Here is a 14,693-nt window from a genome sequence, read left to right as displayed (position 1 = left end):
AGTCGTTGACATATGAAGTCCCGCAACATTCGTGGCACTTTTTTAACTCTTTTTTTTTTTCCTCAACTTTGAGAATCTTTTTATTTTTGGATTCATTTATTTCACTAAAACATTTTTTTGCTTTATGGTGATGACATTATTAGTTCCAAATGACATTTGAATGGATTTGATAATTGGCTGATTATTTTCATGAAATTAACTCGAAATGATGGTTTGAAAAATGAGCATGAATTACTTTTTTTTTTTTTTAAATAGAATTAACCTTTTTTATTATTGGTAATTTAGCCAATCTTCCCTAAAATTGGTTCATTAAAACTAAATAAATAACATGATTTATTATTTTGTTAAATACATTTAAAACATTTAATAATGAAATATTTTCCTTCTAAATACGCAGAATTCTTTAAATATTTTTGTTCAGCTGTGGGAAGTATCCAAGTACAAATACTTTGTATTTTTGAGCTATCGACATTTCCCTCGAGTATTTATTTCTACTTTTCTGCCCTCCATCGTTGACTTTCTTCTCCTCATTTGGTCCAAATGTTCCCTTGACACGTTTCGAATCGGTCCGGTTGGCGAACTTTGGTTGTCAATCAAACGTCTGCCGTCTTTCGGAGCAACATTCTCCGGCGTGGCTCATTTCGAAAGAGAAATTGTCTTTGGTGTTGTGCTCACTGGAGCCAATCCAAAAAGGATCCGGCTGAGCAGGAAGACTTTCCCAACGCGGGTGCGAGTCCTGACACGACGGCCGCCTTCGCGCGACCTGGATGGGCCGAACCAACAGGGAGTGAGTCCGGACCCGGAAAAACGGGATTCCAATCATCTGGGCTCACGGAACCACATGCCTTTCGCCAAGAGGTTCCCACGAGAAAAAAGCCGAGGCGCCAAAGTGTTTTTTGTTTTTGCTGCCGGCCGGGTCGACCTGCTCGGGGGGGCGGGCGCGCGAGAACCTGACGTGTTCAGATGAGGGTCGGTCTGCGTACGGGATGAAGACCTGAAAACAAACGGCAGGTGATCAGATATCGCGGTCGACTCTGTTTGGATCGTAAACTAAAGTTTTACTTTTGAACCCGCAGTACTTGTTTCGAGTGGACCGAGCATATACCGTTTTTAGGACCCTGTGGCTTGATAGTTGTTCTCAGTTGCTTTTGTAAATGACAAGGTAGTAATGCAAACTTCCAATGGAAAATCCACTAACGAAGGGTCCTACAGTCCAGCCCCAAGTTTAGTAGTTTATGACCCCCTCGACCCAATAGTTTATGGCCCTACATTCTAGTACGTAATGTTGCTACAGCCCAGAATGGTCCAACACTCGGGTACTGATTGGCCCTGCAGTCCAGTGCTTTATGGTCCTCCAGTCCAGCATCTGCCGTCCAAGATTTATGGCCCCATAATCCAGTAATTTAGGGTCCTACATTCTAGTACATAATGGTGATCCAGTCTAGTACCTAATAATCCAACATCCCAGTGTTTATTGTCCTTCTAATCCAGTTCTTAATGGTTTTACAGTCCAGTGCTTTATGGTCCGACAGTCCAGCATCTGCCGTCCAAGATTTATGGCCCCACAATCCAGTAATTTAGGGTTCTACATTCTAGTTACTGAATGGACCTGGAGTCCGGTTCTAAATGATCCGACAGTCCAGCACCAAACGGTCTTTCAATCGAGCCGTTATAGTCCTACGGTCCACTTTTTAAACATGTTTTGACTTGTTGGTAAATTCATTCGACTTGATTTGATTTTTTTAAAAACTTTTTCACAATCTTTGACATTTTTTGGGGTTCCCCGCTGGTGTACCTAATGTTGTGTCCCAACGTTATGAATGACGTGGCGCCGCGAGGGCCCGGCGGGCCGGTTCGGCACTCGCTGACTCATCTTTCATGAACTTTACCTAAAAGCCGCCTCGGAGCCAGGTGGGAGTTTTTTCACCCAAACGCTGACTCACTCTTTGCATCTGATTTGCATAGTTTTGCATTCGACATGTCCATTCATCTTTCTATTTGGGGGAAAAAAAAAAAGGGTGACAAGAAACGAGAAGAGGAGAACCTCCCCCAAGGCAGAGGCAAGTCAATGTTGCTTGGAGATGTTTATCAAATGTGACTTTCGCCTCATTTTTTTCCCCCCCCCTCCTTTTGTTGCTTCATCTCTTGTGCAAACATACATCATAGAAGCATGACGCTGTTTGCGCAGCGGCTACATCCGGTTACGCACGCGCGCAGTCGCGCACGCGCACGCACACGCACACGCAGCCATACGAGAAATTGTTAATGTTATGTTATCATTAGCAGCTCTCAATACGATGCAAGGCAGCTTCACACTTTTGCAAACCGCATCCACAATAATACACATTTTAAAAAGCAATTCAAACTTCCCTAAATGAATTAAATACAAAAAAAAAATGAGTTGTTTAATGCAAAAAAAATAAAAAAAACAGAAAAAACCTGCATTTCAATACATTCATCACGCAAGAGTTTGGAGAAAACAATTGTTGACAACAAAACAGCAACACTGACACACAACGGCGACTTCATGTTCCTGCCTGGCCAGTTTGGACGCGCGCGCGCGTGCGTGCGTGTGCGTGCGTGCGTGTTAACACTTGCCCGTCGCGAGTGTGTGTCTGTAAGTGTGTATTGTGCTGTGGTGGCAAGTCATAAAGTACAAATACTTTGTTACTGTACTTATTTGTTGATGTCTTTTGACTCTCTCGTTTTTGAGAAGTGCTGCCTTGAGATACAAGCGACCCAACTTAAGAGTTTCCCAAGCTTTGAATTGAATTACATTTTTTTAAAGATCTGAGCGCTTTATGGCGGCAGCTCGACTGACTTGTCGGATGCTGAACGATTCTTCGAAAAAAAAAGAGAATGACACGTGAACCACATGAGTTAGCTTGATGCTAACTCATAATGGGAAACACTGCAGACATGCTATCGAATAGCATCCACGTAGAACAGGAAGGAACTGATATTTGAACAACGGTAGTTGTGAAAGTTATCTTGGCTTGTGTCGAAAGGGCTGTTTTTACTGCCCCCCGGTGGCCAAGTTGCGCACGCCAGAAGCCAAAGTTTCATTCTTCACATTCTACTTCATTGATATGTTTTGAGAAAGTACGACATTATGGAGCGCAAGTTTCCTTCTTGGAAAAATATGTTTTATTTTGTGGGGTGCGAAAAGACGACTGATTTGAGTTAAAAGGCTGAGGATGGAACGTATTAAGCTTGTATCTCAAGGCACCGCGGCATCTCTACTTTCTACTCCTTTCGTTGTCAAGATCACTTTTTTAACTTCACCGGATGACATCATCATGTAAAAAAAAAAAAAAGGACAAATATAGAGAGGCGATGTCAACTCTGGTTGAGAAATGTTTCATGCTAATCAAGTACCTGTACTTGTACTCGAGTACCGAGGGTGAGTACTTTTGCCACCTGTACGGTGCGAGTCTCCACAAAACGTACGTCGTCATACGTGCTGCTTCACATCACCGCTCACCTTTCTTCTGTTTTGCCTCTGCTACCTGTTTGTCTGGATCGGTGACTAACGCGCGCGCACGCACGCACACGCACGCACGCACACACCCCCACACACCTTGTACTTGTGGGCATCAGAAGATGCCTGACTGGTATGACAAAAGCAGACTTTTGACGACAAATTCGACAAATGATCTTATGCTGGTTTGTGTGTGTGTGTGTGTGTGTGTGTGTGTGTGTGTGTGTGTGTGTGTTATCAAGACCTGTGTTTCCTGTTTTGCAATACACGATCTGCCCTCCCAAACATCTGCCACAAGATGATTCAGGAGCTGTTGTTGTTGTTTTGAAAAGCGAGGCTTGATGGTGTGTATATATATATGCTATGCATATATATGACGTCAATAATTAATTCATGATTAATCACAAATTAATCTTACATTTCGCATCCGTTCTAAATGTACAATAAAATATTTTTTCCAAATTTTTCATACTCTCGTTAGCCTAAAAGTGGAAAAAATGTGATAACCTAATGCAAATATGGTGGCATATTTAAATTCATTGATACAGTCATTTCATAGTAATTCATAAAGTTATTTGAAGTTAAAGTAAAAAAAAAAGAAGGTGTGAGACATTGATTTGTGTTCGGGTCATTTTCTGCCACTAGATGGCATAAGCGTTTAATGCTGGACATTGATGACACCACAGTGGCAAGCGGGCGAGCGTTAAACGAGTATTAAAAAAAATGAGAAAGCAACTTCATATGAACTTGTTTATGAACGCGCTCATTTTGACATCCCTGATCGAACCCTAACCCTAACCCTTCTTCAATCGTGTGCTCGTTTGCTTTGTGCGGTCTCCGATGATCTCCTCCATGAAAGCAAAAACAGCAGCTTTATCTTCTGCCAATGATCTGCCTGCTCTGGTTGCGCACCTGTACTTTTACCAGCGGTTCAAATCAGCCCGCGTCTTCTGCATGCCAGGAGTGTGTGTGTGCGTGCGCGCGCGCGCGCGTCTTGAGTGTCACGACGAATAATCGGTGCTCAAGGTCAATTGCGGTGCTTTCCCGCCGCGGCAGCTGCGCGTTGACGAGGGGGATCCCTCGCCTCACTTAACGATAGTTGATAAAAGTCTGCATTTCATAACACACGCGACGCCATCTTGAGAAACAAGAAAGAAAACAAACCCGATGCGATGTTGCGTAACACACTACTCGCCTGAACCCGGGACCGAGCCTTCTTATAGGTGTGCCCTTTGTCGGGCCCCGGCGTTGCTTTGATCGAGGCAACTGCGGTCAAAAAGATGCAACTCGTGTTTTTGTGCGTGCGCGTGTGGTTTTGGCCCAGGATGGGCGGAGTTCTTTTTGCGAAGAATGCGGCCCATTTAGCCAGAAATGAAAAGGAAGTGGGTCAAAGCGGCACAACAAAAATGTCTGCCGCTCCACAATAGCAAGCAGTCGCAGACGTCCCGCAAGCGGCCTCGCTTGGATCCAAACTCATCCGAGGACTGACGATGAACTTCGCGCGCGCGGGATCCGCCGCGCGCGCGCGCGCACACGCGTGAGAGGGAACATATGTTGATAAATGCGGGCAGCGTCTTTTATTATCGTTCCAAAAATGTGCGCAAACAAAATACATTCCGGTACGTTCAGCTGTTTTTCTCCATTTCAGGTTTGCCAGTTTTGGGGGGGCGTGGCTAAAAACAGCACCGCATGGCGCACTATGGAGTCGCAATCCATAAGAACTTGGACGCCTTCATTCGTTATTCCCTTCAGATAGTCCACTAACTAGAGCGCCTCGTTGTGGGCCGCAAGTGTGCGCAAGTCACGGCGAGAAAGACAAAAAGAGAGTGGACGGTTGAATTCCATTCGATTTCTAACCCCCCCCCCCACCCCCCGACCCCCTCCTAACTGACTTCTTATTTGTAAGACATTTCTTCTTCTTTTTCTTCCAGGACTTCTTTTCAGTCCCTCCCAGTGTGAGGAAGTGGGAATTCCGTGTCCAACGGTCCGCCTGATAAGGCCGCAGGTACGGCAGATGGTACGTGGCCAGCGGATAAGGCTCGGGAGATTTCTTTCACAATTCCTCATGCTTTGTCCTTGTTAGTCGCAGCAACAAAAGAAACGCCATTTGGAGGGATTTCCCAAACGGAAAGTCTCAACGGATTGTGAAGGAAAATTCTGCCCCCCCCCAAGCTCGTTTCACGTAACATCATATTTGGTTTAACGTGTCATTCTGGAGTAGACCCACCAAAAAGTCTCATGAAACGATGTCTGAAAAAATACAGTGGCCATTTTGGGGGAATTCCAGGGCTCAGTCAAAAAAAAATGTCAGCCCCCCCCTAAGCAAGTTTCACTTAACAACATTACATTTGGTTTATCATGCCAATCATGAGTAGACCCACCAAAAATCTCATAAAGTGATGTCCAAAAAGACACAGGAAGTCTGCCATTTTGGTTGGAAGTGGCCATTTTGGGTCATTCCAGAGTTCCTTTCAAAAAAATTCCGTTTTTCTTACAAGCATGAAAATTGCCCAACATTTCCATCATGAGTCGAGCCACGAAAAAGTCTCAAGAAGCGACGCCTGAAAAGATACTGCAAGTCGGCCATTTTGCTTTGGCGTGGCCATTTCAGGGCCGCCATTCAAAGGAAATTCGTCCCCCGAAGCTAGTTTCACTTAGCCACAAATTTGGTTGTCATGTCCGACCCACAAAAATGTCTCATGAAGTCATGTCCAAAAGACACAGGAAGTCTGCCATTTTGGTTTTGAAGTGGCCATTTTGGGTCATTCCAAGTCTTAAAAAAAAAAAAAAACGTTTCACTTATCAACATCAATGACAATCATGACCAGAATCACAAAAAAGTCTCCTGATCCATGTCCAAAAAGACACATGAAGTCTGCCATTTTGTTGTCCATTTCAAGTGGCCATTTTGGATATTTCCAAGAGTCCTTTCAAAGACAGACGGACTATTCCTTGTTTTTTCATCAGATGATATTGACACCAAATTGGAACTTAGTGCAGATAGCAAGAATTTGGCGTTTTCGTCCTCACACGTGGCCGACGTGTGATGATGCGCTCTCAAACTCTCGCTTCAAACCGTCCAATGGCCGAACATCAGCCACGAGATTCAAAAGTATCCAACCAACAATGTTTTCCCTCCAATTGTTTGGCAGCGCGCAGGTGCAGCTAGCGTAGCTAGCATAGCTAGCACGCGGTCCGTGCCAACCGCCCGGCGAGTTGACGCAACAATTTCCACGTGTTGACTGTCAACACGGTCGCGATGTTCTTCTGCCGCCTCATAAATAACAAGAAAAGAGCGTCCGGCGTGTGAAACAATGACACGGCCGCGCTTGCGCTTTCTCCGCATCCATCTGTTTTTTCTCTCTCTTCGACAATCCCGCAACTTCTTATCTCGCTCGAGCACGGCTGCGCTCCTTACACACGCACACACACACCACAAACAGAAGTCTGTTCCTGCCACCTCCTCGGAAACGCGCGCGCGCACACGCACACACCTCCCGCACGCCGCAGACGAGTGAAAGCGTCACAAACGGCGAGTGTTGAACTGTGATAAGTTGACTGCGAAGTCTGTGGGTTTTGTGTTTGCGCTCATGTGGCAGCGCAGCATTCTTGTTCGATATGAAGGAGGCCGTCCCGAAAATCCGGATGGAAACCCGCCGTTAGCAAATATCCATTCATTTGATCATCGATTCATTATCGATGAATCGATGACTTCGTTCATTTATTCACGACAATCGCGGCGTGCCGTAGCGTTCGTTTTGGCTGCGCTGCGTCCAGTTGGTGCACGTGTTCAATTTCTTTTATCCAATCAAATGTCAGCTTTTACGTGTTGCCAATTCAATTAGCTTTCATGATCGGTGTTGCAATTGAATTCACATTTGTCGTCATTTTCGCACTCTCGAATTGTTTGCCGGGAACGAAACTTGGCAAGACGCCGCTGCGATGTTAATGGGCTTCATCCTGTAGTTCTTATCTATGGACGGACAGGTGGCGGTAAAATCGCCCGCGGCGTCTTCAGGCGCCCACGCCCACACAAATTCAAACACGCCATGTATGCTCAGGATGCCCCGCCCAATAATGGTCGCCTCCGCCACAAGTCAAATTGCCCTGCAATAAATGCCTCAGATTCGGTTCATGGGACAAAATATTAGGAACATGCTCTCATTTGAAAGAAAATAAGTGACTGGTCATCCCACAGCGAATGGTTTGTTGTCGTTAAGAATCGGGTTCGGGACGATCAGGATGACGTGTTTGTTTGTCTGACGACATTCCCGCTCGTTTACTTTTCCTCCTTTTTGCCTCCTTCATATTTGCATTTGTTCTTTTTTCCGACATGCTGACTGTTGAGCCCACGGGCTTTTGTACATTTTCCTAGCAGGCGCCACTATTAGCATCGACAACACCCACACGCACACACGCGCACGCCCACGCAATTTAATTAATTATAATGTAATTTATATAATTTTTTTTAAAGCAAAAGTTTTTCTTTTCTTACCTTTACATGCAAATATATACTTTTTAATTATATTTTAATTAATTTAAGAAATAAAAGAAAATACCTCTTTTTTTTTAAAGTGCAATATAATGTTTAAATATTTTGTTACTTTATCATTTAGAAATTCAAATTACATCAATAAAAAATGACTGAAATATGTATTTAAAAACTTAAGTACAATATGTCAAAATTTATTTCTATATATTTTTTCCTGCACTGCCGTTTTGTTTTCTTCATTTTCATTGTCTTATTTGTGTGTGCCTTGTTTTCCTGCAGTGTGCACTATGGCCTCTTAGGGGCAGTGTGTTATGACACATGGAGATAACACACCTAAAACTCGTTACTAAAAGACCCGAAGAAGAAATGTCGCGTATCAAGACACCAACGAAGAAGAAAAAGTAGCCGACATGGGGAATGTTTGCTAGGCTGCAAAGGGCTAAAGGCTTCAAGGAGGAACTTTAAAACAAACAAACAAACAAACAAACAAACAAACAGACAAACAAATAAATAAATAAAAGAAGTGTTTAGGGCTGCTTGACAGAAGATGAGGCTTCTCTGGACACGCTATTATTAAGAAACAACAAGAAAAACTGTGAAGGAGTTGTCAGGTAAGACCAGCTGTGCCAAAAGTGGAGAATGAAATCTTTGAAAAAAGTATAAAAGTGAAGAAGGAAGTGGAGGAAAACTGAATTTGAACAAAAACTAACAAATAAAAACGCCAGAGCTCGGAAAGGGAAAGTTATTTTGTTTGTTAGCATTTAACCACTCATATGTGTTGTGTTAAAAAAAATTAATAATAATAAAGTACAATGTGTGTAGTAATTGTTTTGCTTTACGGCGGTTACTTTACAAAGTAGTGCAGTCGATACAGAAACCGCTTTACAGTACGCGCTCAGCATTTGTCGTTGAACTTGAATTTGAAATGTGGCCTTAAGAAATAGTAAGAATATTTGTACACTCATATGTTGATGTGTGTATTAAAAACTTGTAAAATATTATTTTGGTTTACATTTAGGACCGATACAAAATATGGGATTAATTTGCGATTAATCACGAGTTAACTATGGAAACCATGCAATTCATTGACACCCTAATACTGTTAGAATTTTGAAAAATCTATAATAAAAAAAAAAAATCAACTTTGTTTTAAAAGAACAAAGTGCAATTATACATACTTTAAAAAGTAAGATGAATAAAAGTTGATGAAATGGAATGTAATATTGCTATTATGTTGTAAAATCACCTCATTTTTGGAGCCCGAATCAAACGTAAAATTCTGTAAAATGTTAGAATCAATGTAAATACTGCAAAATGTAATGAAGAAATGCAAAAATGTATTTTTTTATTTGGGTTATTAAAATGGATGATGATGATGATGATTTTCTAATTCCCATTATTCTTACAATTCTTATTACCCACAGGCGTCTATTGTGTGTCGTGAGGCGTTGCAGGTGTACCTAATGTAGTGGCCATTGTGCTTGTTATTGCTGTGATGGTGCGTTTACTGCCAGCTGTAAATGGAATTGCTGCTGTTGTTTTTTTCCCCCCAATTATTTTGCTCTCCTCATCCATTCCTTTGCCTCCATATGGCCCCCTCATGAACACTTGTGACACACGCACACACACACACACACAAACACACACTTGCTCACATCAGCTGCCCATCTTGGAAGCGATGATGTCATAGCAGTCGGCACACACTCCTACTAAGCCAGTTTGTTTCGTAACAGGTGTCATGCATTCGAAGCGTTTGTGTGTGCGTGCGTGCGTGCGTGCGTGTTTGGTTTTGCGCCTTTCCAATGAAAATGATATTTTTGGACTACTGACCACAAACAAGCCCTCAGTTGGCTGAGCATTGTTGTCTTATTGCTGCAATTATGTGCCATCTTGCTTGCCCGCACACACACACACACACACACAGACCCATGGCGAGTTCAAGGTCAGTAGATGGGCGACTGTGTTTTTTTCTGGGTGGCGAAGGCCCGGCGGCGGGCCTTTTGGCGGCTCGGGAAAGCCCGAGCGGGCAGGCGGGCGTGTTGTGCATCAGTCAAGTGGAGCGTGATGTTGACGCGAATCCACTTGTCAGCATCACTTAAACGCAACAATGGAGCGCATGCACACCACACGGAGGAGGCGGGGCTTACATGACTTGCATGGACACTGCAAGAATACTGTACATTGTACGAGGAAGGAGCGGAGGAGGCGCTCGTGCTCTTTTGCAAGTTTGCTTCTATACTTTTGTTGCCACTCATAGGAAGTGCAAAATCAAGCAAATCTTCGCGCAGTCGAGAAAAATATTTTCCACGCTCGCCTCATCTTTGTGGCCCCCAAATTCAACATGCGATATTCAGCATTTTCTAACAATGAAAGTGATCTTAAAGTTGCTTGATTTTTCAAATGTATCCACCGAAATAATTTAGAATGCTGCAAAATGTATTTATAGAAGAGATGCGAAATCAGTAAAAAAATATTGATTTATTTTTAATAGATTAAAATCCCCAAATTGAAGTGGAATAAACATCATTTAAAAAGCTGGATTTAATTCATTAAAAAAGGCAAACGTGAGTATACATTTTAAATAAAGGAATGATTGAAAATACTGAATAAATAACATTATACACTAAAACAGAAAAGTTCATATAGAAAGTAATTAACAGTTTAATAAAACATTATTGGTACATTTTTTACATACGATTATGAAATGGAAGAAAGGATAAGAATAAAATAAATGAAACGAATAGCCTCAAATTAAAGTGGAAGTAAAATGAATCAACAATAGCAATTTATTAATAAAGTAACTTTAAGAGCCAAAAAATTTCATTAATTAAATAATTAATATATATAAATAATTAATATATAAATATAAAAAGTATCAATGTAAATGTGAATGTACCCCCCCCCCCCAAAAAAAAATCTTGAATTTTAAATACAACTTTTCTCTCGCTTATCGTTTCTTAACTCGTAAGTGTTGAATTGAAAGTTTAGTAACTTTGTGAATGCTGTGTTGTATTTGAAGTGTACGTCATTGTTTTTAAGGCTTGTGACGGTGGCCAGCAACTGAGATTAGTGCGTGTGCGCGCGCGTGCGTGCGTGCGTGTGCGTGCGTGCGTGCGTCTCCATTGAAAGGGCCTTCCTTCTGCTCTATTTACCCAGGTGAATAGAAAAGTTGGACCAAGCCTGAGCGGGAAAACATGTCATTTGCTGTGTGTGTGTGCGTGCGTGCGTGTGTGCGTGCGCGCGTGTGTGTGTAAGTGACTCCCCCAGTGTCATGTCCGACCCCCGCATCACGGTCTTTGTGTTGTTGTGCTTGTAAGGAAGCAAACGTAGACTGTGGAAGAAAACGGAATGAGTTCTTAGGTGGAAATGTCTGACTGCAAACACGATATAAACACAATGCTAACATGCTAACATATGACAAGTTAGCAACCTGAGTACAGAGAGCAACTATGACAGGTCCATGAGTCATTTTTTTACACAATGTCCTATGGCCACATGCTCTTTAGTTAATGAGTATTGCTCAAATGCTAACATGCTAACAATTGGTATGCTACAAGATCGCAATCTAAAGAATCACTAAGGTAGCTTGATTGTAAAGGATTTCACACCGTGCGCTGTCGTCGATATGACAATAACATGCTAATGGTTGCTATGCTAACATATCAACAAGTTAGCAACCTGTCAAAAAAAAAAAGTCAACCGAAGCTCAAAAGTTGGGAAAACTCAGAAGTCTGTGTACTTATATGTCAAAGTTAATACTGTAGTTAATTCTGACATGCTAACAGTTTGTATACAATTTTTTTTTTTTAATTGCTAACAAATTCAGGCTTATGAAGGAATTGTGTAGCTATGAAAATGATCCAAACGCAAACGTCTCGGCCTGGGTGGAGGTCGTTTACTTTTTTTTAATTGAATTTTCTTTAAATTGTTTGCTTTTTTTTTTTTGTGTGTATCCCATGTTGCACTTTGACCCAGTTAGCATGACGTTGGCCGCGCTAACCCACTTTCTGTCCGAAAGTTCAGTTATTGTGTGCCGCCTATCTCCAGCAGGCACACGTCCACGATACTGTACATCGTGTCTTTTTTTTTTTCTTCTTGTCTCCGTTCTTCTTTGTCCCCCCTTGCGAACACAACAAACAAACCGTTTGGTCCGCCAACGAGAATGTGGGCCAAATCTGCGCTGGCGAACTGTTAGCGAGGAGCCTAATCTCCTCGCCAGCAGCGCCAACAGTCGCCATCTCGCCGCTTCTATCTCCATCAATCTGTGTACGTATTCCTCATGTGTGTGCGTGCGACTGTGAGTCGCGCGCCGAGCACAATGGCTGGCAAAAGTACTCGGCGTTGTAACTAAGCACAGATACCAAAAAGTACTGATACCTAAGGAAAGTCATGCGTTTATTTCTACTCCTGCAGTGAAATTTGTTGCTCATCCGAACAAGTCTTGTTTAAACGAGAAGGTTTTCTCGCTTGAATGATGAACGAGAACGTTTTCTGCTCTTAATGAGAAAAATATTTCCTTTCCCACTTGCAAGTCACTTTTGGGCTTCCGTATTTTTGCTGTTAATTCGTTACAATAGCCCATTTGATAAGTACACATATTTAGTTTTTCTTGCGTAAATAACAGACATTAAAAATCCAATAATGAATATCAAATGGATTTTCCTGATATTGATTCATACATTATTTTAATATCTCTTTTTTCCCCATAAATTAACAACAAAATAGAATTTTAAAGGCCAACCTTTTTTTGTATCTTAATTTTTTCTTGAAATTTGCTGTTGACATGAATTTAAAAGTGTTGTCTTACATTTATGAAAGACTTGATTTATTGCACTTTATGACAATTAAGAATCTTTTTAATTTCTATTTCCGACGATTGAATTTGAATTATGAAAACATTTGCTGATGTCAATGTTTATGTAACACTTCACCTGTTATTTTCGTTAATAAAGAAATCATTTAACCAGTTACTGCTCTGCAATTTTTTCATTTGGAATTGAGTTTTTTAAAATCATGTCCTTGTTTTCTAATAAGAATTGATGTTCTATAATTAATGTCAGATTGAACTAAGTCAATCGAATCGAAAAAAAATAAAATCGAATGGCACTGAACTCTTTGAAATCAAATCGATTGAGGAAGTTTGAATCTTACTTCTTTCCTCAAATCTTAAGAAAAGTCAACAAGAACAGGAGTAAATAATTACAACATTGTTATTATTAATATTATTAAATGACAGTTAGTACTTTGTTATTGTCCATAAGGCATCTTGACATTAATACGTGTATGGATACAAAAAGACTCTCGTAAAAGTAGAAGTACAATTGAACTGCTTTACTTCCGGAAAATTAGTACACGGACCAAAATATACAAAAATGCAAAAGTAAAAAAAATATATATTTTTTTTAATTATAGGTATGTTTGATACTTTTTTTTTCCAGACCACTACCAGTATGAGTATTCTCATATTACACTACTAATAAGGAGTATATTGTCTCTCCAAAGGTCCAATTGCACTTTATGTTATTTTTCATTTCTGCACTCGTCTTCTCTCCTCATCTTGGTCCCATGGATGTGGAGGCGATTGGAGTATTTGGGCTGGTGGTCTGGGGGGTGGTGTGTGTGTGTGTGTGTGTGTGTGGGGGGGGGGGGGGGGACGCATGTGGTTATCAGGCCGTAGCAGCCCAGCCCAGCCCTCCTACCTGACCGCTGCCAGCGGGGAGGGGCCGCCCACGTGCGTATCTGCAACCACAAAAGTGGTCAGCGAATGAGGAAATCAGGCCCGACTAATCTATACAGGCCACCACACAGCACAGTACTACTGTAAGTTGTGTGTGTGTGTGTACTGTACACGTGTGTGTGTGTGTAGCCTGTCACTTCTGCAACATCCGTCTTATAAATCCATTGCGACACAGCAAACTGAATTTATGAGCCAATCTGCTTACGACAGACATGTTTGATTTGAAAAGGGAAAGGAGGCTGGATGCAAAAAAAAAAAGAAAAAAAATGCTGAAGTGTTCCAACTTCTGCTTTTATTTCATGATATCTATTTTGTGTGTAACGTCGTATAATTTACTTTACACTATTTGACAGCATGCATCAGAAAAGCAATTTGGATGTTTTTTTTTATTTTTTTTTTATGGGTCGGCTGTCAAAATTGTGGGATCTAGTATCGAGCCATGTGGAACGCCAAGCAGGCCTGAATTTCAAATGTCAACATTGATTTTCTGTACCGTTTATGTTTACTAGCATCACGTATGAGCTGTAACGTCCCCCATCAGACTTTGGCCGAGAGGCGGGCTACACACGCACACACACGCACACACACACACACACTCACACACACACACACACACCCACACACACCATCCATCTTTTTAATGTCCAGAGTGACACAAACACTACAGTACGTTGTCTTCTCACAGTATCCATCTGACTGCTGTTTTTGCCAACAAACACATAGACAGACAAGCGTGTGTGCGCACACACACACACACACACACACCCACACACACACACACACACGCACACACACACACACACACACACACACACACATCCAGCTGCCTTCTCAGTCGGTGAAAGCAGGTGTCTGTGTGTCTCGTGGGCTTTAGGGTTTTGGGGGGGGGGGGGGGGGGGGTTTGGTGCGGTAAAATTCCAAATGAGAAAGTCTGCTTGGGCCTCCCATTGCAACATCATAACCTCTGCCACTACTGCCCCCCC

The 14,693-nt window shown here is 42.0% G+C and overlaps 1 protein-coding gene across 1 annotated transcript in view; it reads left to right on the top strand.

The window, feature by feature from the left end:
• The first annotated feature begins 8,401 nt into the window (after window positions 1-8,401).
• The window catches only part of hbs1l (HBS1-like translational GTPase), a 41,426-nt gene continuing 35,134 nt past the window's right edge, over window positions 8,402-14,693 (top strand). The window contains exon 1 of the mRNA XM_086060700.1: window positions 8,402-8,584. The gene's annotated coding sequence lies outside the window, so the exon portion shown is untranslated. The remainder of the gene's footprint in view (window positions 8,585-14,693) is intronic.

The sequence above is a fragment of the Leptonotus elevatus genome, chromosome 18, assembly GCF_054856555.1.
Source record: "Leptonotus elevatus isolate MCC_2025b chromosome 18, RoL_Lele_1.0, whole genome shotgun sequence".
NCBI classification, from domain to species: domain Eukaryota; kingdom Metazoa; phylum Chordata; class Actinopteri; order Syngnathiformes; family Syngnathidae; genus Leptonotus; species Leptonotus elevatus.
Note: the sequence above shows the minus strand (reverse complement) of the source record. Positions and strands in the feature narration are given on the sequence as shown.